This window comes from Lolium perenne, chromosome 1 (genome assembly GCF_019359855.2).
Source record: "Lolium perenne isolate Kyuss_39 chromosome 1, Kyuss_2.0, whole genome shotgun sequence".
In the NCBI taxonomy this organism is placed as follows: Eukaryota; Viridiplantae; Streptophyta; class Magnoliopsida; order Poales; family Poaceae; genus Lolium; species Lolium perenne.
The window spans coordinates 53,439,994-53,445,993 of record NC_067244.2 but is presented as its reverse complement, the minus strand read 5'-3'; positions in this window follow the sequence as shown (position 1 = coordinate 53,445,993).

The following is a 6,000-nucleotide window of genomic DNA, read 5'->3' as shown; positions in this document are numbered from 1 at the left end:
TTCATTTTAGAGTGACTAAGAAGGATACAGGCTTACCTTTTCATTTTCATGTTTTAAACTTGTTTAAATCCTGGTCAAACCTAGGATTTGACAAAGATTCAAATATATGGGCATAAAATTCAAAAAAATAGAAAAATGAAAAACCAAAGCACATAGTCTTCTTATGTCATATAGTAAGCATTAAAGTTGATAAACAAGGTCTAGACATAAGCAAACTAGACAAATCATGTATCTACCCCCTAACCCCTAAACTCTGTCTTATGAAGTCAAGCATGAAGAGAAGTCGTTTTGGGTTTCAAACATGGAAATTTTAAGAACATCCCAAAAGCTTCATTTTAGAGTGACTAAGAAGGATCCATGATTACCTTTTCATTTTCATGTTTTAAACTTGTTTAATCTTGGTCAAACCTAGGATTTGACCAAGATTCAAATGGGCACAAAATTTAAAAAATCAGAAAAATGAAAAACCAAAGTTCATAGTCTTCTTATGTCATGTAGTAAGCATTCAAGTTGATAAAATGGTTCATGCCGGCGTCTTAGCTCCTAAAAAAAATTATACACCAATTGATATGACGAATTGATGATTTACTCTAGTCTGCTTCTAGACCATGCAGCTAGCGAGTATTCATATGTACTGCATGGAGCCCCCAACTTTTGACTTCCCGTGTCGGAAAAGGCCTGTTTAATAATGTGGGGCAGTGAGGTATCCCGAAGTATCTAGAGGGTTTCAGTGTTTCAAAGCTTTCAGCATCGCCACCCAAGGGAAGGATGGGTGACGAATCCGTGCATTCACAGCCGTTAGATCTGAAGAGTCCTTGTATGATGAGCGGTAGATAGCACCTCTAAGCTGCAAATCAACAGCTTCAATTACTTCAAATGAGCATTGGCGGAAGGCTGTGAGAGTGAAAAAATTCAAATTCAAAAACTCATGTATAGAATAGAAAAAAATAAAAAACATGTAGATAGAATAGAGGTATAGATAGATTAGCCCAAAAAGAAGAGGACGGGAAATTTCGAACGCTCGCCTTTAACTCAGCAGACACCTCCCTCGCGCACCTAAACTTTCGAACGCGCGCCCAATATTTCGAACGCTCGCCTTTAACTCAGCACCCAGCCCACCTTTTTCTTCTCTAGACACCTCCTTCGGCGCCCTGTTCTTCTCTAGACACACCCTCAGTGAACCAAGCCGCGCACCAAAACTTCCCCACGCTTTCTATCAGCCGCGTCAGCCGGCGACTGCGGGTGGCACCGTTCTTCTCCAGCCGCACCGGCAGGCGCGGTCAGCTGGTAGATCCTCACGGTATGCATGCTATCTTCAGGCCTGGGCAAGTACGATTCATTATAGCTCAATCGAAGTCAGTCGCCGTCGCCCAGCCCTTATAAGTTCGTTAGTTCGTTCGAATCGATCGGTTGATATTGTTTTCCTCTCGATGTGTTTGTTTGACATTGTTTTCCGCTTTACCTATTTGCTCGAATTCGTTAAATGCATACACCTTGTTTGTTTGTAAGGCAAAGAGGAAATCATATCATGGCTTATCATCATGGGTATAACCTTTTTAGCTAGATTTTGCTGTTTGGGATCTATGATCCTTTTAGTTGCTGCTCTCCAGTAACATTTTCCCTCTTTTTTATTACAGTGAAAAATACACAGCGAGGAAACCACTGTCCAGCCTAAAAAAAATAGACCTCAGTTGGTTTGCTGAAATCGGCTCAAATAACGTGGCATTTAGTTATATAGTTTTATATTCGACCTGTTTGCTCAGATATGTTGGTTTACATTCATACGCAACCTGTTGGGCAAGTATGGACACAGCTTCAGTGACTTTCAGGTCAAAATTCCAGCGGTTGAGTGATTTTTGGTTGGATCCATTCATGTGCGTTCGATCGGCTTTTGATGGCTGTTATTGAGACAAAGTCATGGCTGGACTTTTGACGCAGCTCCAGTGACGTTCAGGTCAAAATCCTAGCGTTGACTTTGGTTCAATATCAGCCATCCAAAGCCAATCGAACACACATGAATGTATCCAACCAAAAATCACTCTACAATAAGTCGTTTCCAGACTAAAACAATGTTTATTCCCAAACTATTTTTTTTGAATCCGACCAATCTTTCCCGGAATGCAGAAGAAATATATAAGATTTACTGGAATGTTGTTCTTTTTTACTGGACAGTTTGAATTTTAAGTTTAAAGTTGGTTGTAAAACATAAAATGAGGTTTATTGATAAACAATATGGCTGAATCTGATGAAACTCCCCCAGAATGCATAACCCGACATATAAGATTTACTGGATTTTTGTTTCAAGAACTTCTAGGCAGTACGAATTTTAAGTTTAAAATTTTCTCGTGAAACTTAAAATGGTAAATTTTGGATCCATTCTCATGCGTTCGATTGGCTTTTGATGGCTGTTATTGAAACAAGTGTTAATTGGTTCTATGCCACTCCTCAATTCACAAGTTGTGTTTATGCCATTACAAAAACTGAAGTTGTGTTTATGCCATTACAAAAACTGAAGTTGTGTTTATGCCACTCTCAATTCTCAATATCCCCTTCTATATATGCCATTTTCAATACTCCACTATAATAAATATAGCATATCTATGATAGTACTCTATGATACCACCCACTATGCACCCATGTTCCAAACACCACTCCCGCTGACTGTACCTTATTGTATCGAGCGATAAGCTTGATGAGCAACCCAAACAAACAAAATAAGACTGTACCTTATTGTACTTGCTCTTACCCATATCTTCTCTTTCTCTTTCATCGCGAGTGCAGCTAATTCAGTTAGTCTTCCAATGAATATTAATATTTTGTCTCAATGATGTCATGTTTCGACTAACAATTAGCACTTTTGAATTCTTAGATTGCTTTTTCACACGATGCACTTCTTTTAATTTATTTTACCACATTTGAATGTGAACCTTGACCAAATAAATAGGACAACAATATCGCGATCATATAATACATAAGCAGCATTGTTAGAATCGTGTTGGAAAATACTTTCTAATGATACCAGTTTTATATCAATTTTTTTTATATACTTCATCCTGAAAAATATGTTTCAACTTCATCAAAACTTGCATGTATCTGCAAACTAAACTCATCTAAATACATGTATATCTACATCAAATTGAAACATCATTTTTAAATAGAGAGATATAGATTAATATTTTTTCGAAGATAAAATACGAAAAACAAGGGTGCATTGTTTATTGAAATGGAGTGAGTAGTATATATAAAATCATTTTAGTTGCCAATGATCATGTTGAGGGCCTCTATTTCTTGTTTTGCTCAGGCCCTCCGTATTCTCAGGTACGGCCCTGGTGGTCTATGAACCTGTATGTAATCTTATTACTTTTGGCTTCTTTGCACTCGCTAATAGATCGGCGGAATTACGGCAAAAAGAAGAAAGAATGTGTTGGTATTGTATTGCTTTCGATAGATATGTTCGCCCCTCCCCCAAGCATTTACAGATGGCACAAGAGATTCAAGGATGAAATTGCTCTCCTTGTTCATAAGGCAAAGAGGAAATCATATCATGGGTAGAACATTTTATATATATTTTGCTGTTTGGGATCTATGATCCTTTTAGTTGCTGCTCTCCAGCAAATTTTTGTACATATTTCCCTCTTTTTATTAAAAAAAAATACAAAGTGGGGAAACCCAGTGGTCAGCCTAAAAAAAATCTGTTCGCTAGGTAGCCGTAGTTTTGCACTCAGTTCGTTTGCTGAAATCGGCTCAAATAATGTAGCATTTATAGTTTTATATTCGACATGTTTGCTCAGGTATGTTTGCTTACATTCGTAGGTGACCTGTTTGTTGAAATAGCTTATCGCTTCTCTGACCATCTATCTCCTCAACAGATGGACAGAACTTGGATATTATTTCACTCATTAAACACACCAACATATTTGAGTGGTATTGAAGACTTCATGAAGCACGTTAGTGATTTTACTGACGGCGACAAGACAAAGGAAGTGATTTGTCCATGCCGCGTATGTTTGAATATTGGGTCCAAGCCTCAACATGTAGTCTCAGATCATTTATTCGTTTATGGGATGGACCAGACATATATCAGGTGGATTAACCATGGTGAACACTATGATCAGCCTGACATTATTGATCCTCTTTATTCTGATGGTTATCAGCCTAAAGATCTCGTCCAGGATGAGGCTACTGCTAATTTGTTACGGGATCTGTATCCATATGCAAGCCAACAGCCCCATGGTTATCACAAAAAGCCTCTTTTCCATGACCTGATAGAAGATGCTAAGCGCTTAGTGGCCCCTGGTTCTGTTGTGTCAAGATTCGAATTAATTGTGAAATTACTTCATGACAAGCCATACCAGGGGATTACCAATAAAGCGTTCAATGCGATTGCGAAGACATACAACGATGCACTCCCCTGGGGCTGGACTCGCCAAAATCCTTTTATGAGGTGAAGCAGTACATCAAGGTACTGGGACTTGGATATGAGAAGATTGATTTTTGCAAAAATAACTGTGCACTGTTTTGGATGGAGTATAATGACCTCGATGAATGTCCAGATGGAAACATGATGGAGCTGGTGGTAAGAAAAAGATTCCTTGGAAGGTTCTGAGATACTTTCCACTTGTACAAAGATTGCAGAGGTTGTTTGCTTCAGAACAAACATCTCGGGAAACAAGATGGCACAAAGAGATTCTCACGCCCGACCCTGATTTACTGAGGCATCCTGCTGATGGCGATGAATGGAAGCAATTCGACCTGGATCATCCAGATTTTGCTGCAGATCCAAGGAACCTGAGACTTGGCCTTGCTACAGATGGATTCAACCCATTTGGCAACATGAGCAACTCGTATAGCATGTGGCCAGTACTAGTTACACCTTACAACCAGGCTCCCTGGACATGCACCGATCGATCGAATCGTATGATGGCCTTACTCATCCAGGTCCCAAATCTCCTGGGAAGGATTTTGATGTGTTCATGCAGCCTCTTATTAGAGACTTGCAAACATTATGGGAGGGTGTCCCTACACGGGATGTGTGTCAACCTAAAGAACAAAATTTTCTATTACGTGCTGCTGTACTGTATTGCACCCATGATTATCCAGCTTTGGGCACTATGTCAGGCAGAGTAACATCAGGTTATAATGCATGTGTTCACTGTGATACTGATCAGCTGGCAGTGAGGATAATAAACAAGATATGCTATATGGGCCATCGCCGTTTCCTTCCATTAGATCACAGTTTCCGAAAAAATAGAAAAAAATTGCAATTTATTGGTGATCAGGCCTGTAAAAAGACTAAACCGCAGCACTTTAAGAGTCACGAGTTGGAGGCGCACCTAGAAGCGGTCAGAAATGTTAAACCAGGAAAACCACCAGCCGCCACAGCAGGTACAGCAGAGAAGGATACAGAAGATGCGACGAGTAGTAGCAGATAGAAAAAGGAAGAAGAGAGGAGATGAACTGAGTCTAGCAGCTACCAAAAGGAAGATGGGAGGTGAAATAGCAGCATGTACCAAGAGGAAGGAAATGGAAAATGATAGACCGAGAATATTTTATAAGCCAAGGACCACTCTTTGGGACTTGCCGTATTGGGCTGGTAAGAAGCTTCGGCATAATATTGATATCATGCACATGGAGAAGAATATATGTGACAGCATTGTCGGCACATTACTCAACATTCCATCCAAGACAAAAGATAGCTCAAATGCTAGGATTGATTGTGCAACATTGAATGCTAACAGGCACTTGCAACTGGATCGTAATGACAAAGTGAACAAAGGCAAGGAAAAACATTATAAATTTCGAGGCGCGGAATTCACATTGCCGATGCCTAAAAGGAGATTATTTTGTGAGTACCTCCGAGGTGTGATGTTCCCGTTCGGATTTGCTTCCAACATTGCAAATTGTCTCAATGCTGAAGGAAACAAGCTCCAAGGGTTGAAAACTCACGATTGTCATATCCTGCTGCAAAGGCTTTTAGCTATTGGCATTAAAGATTTAGTG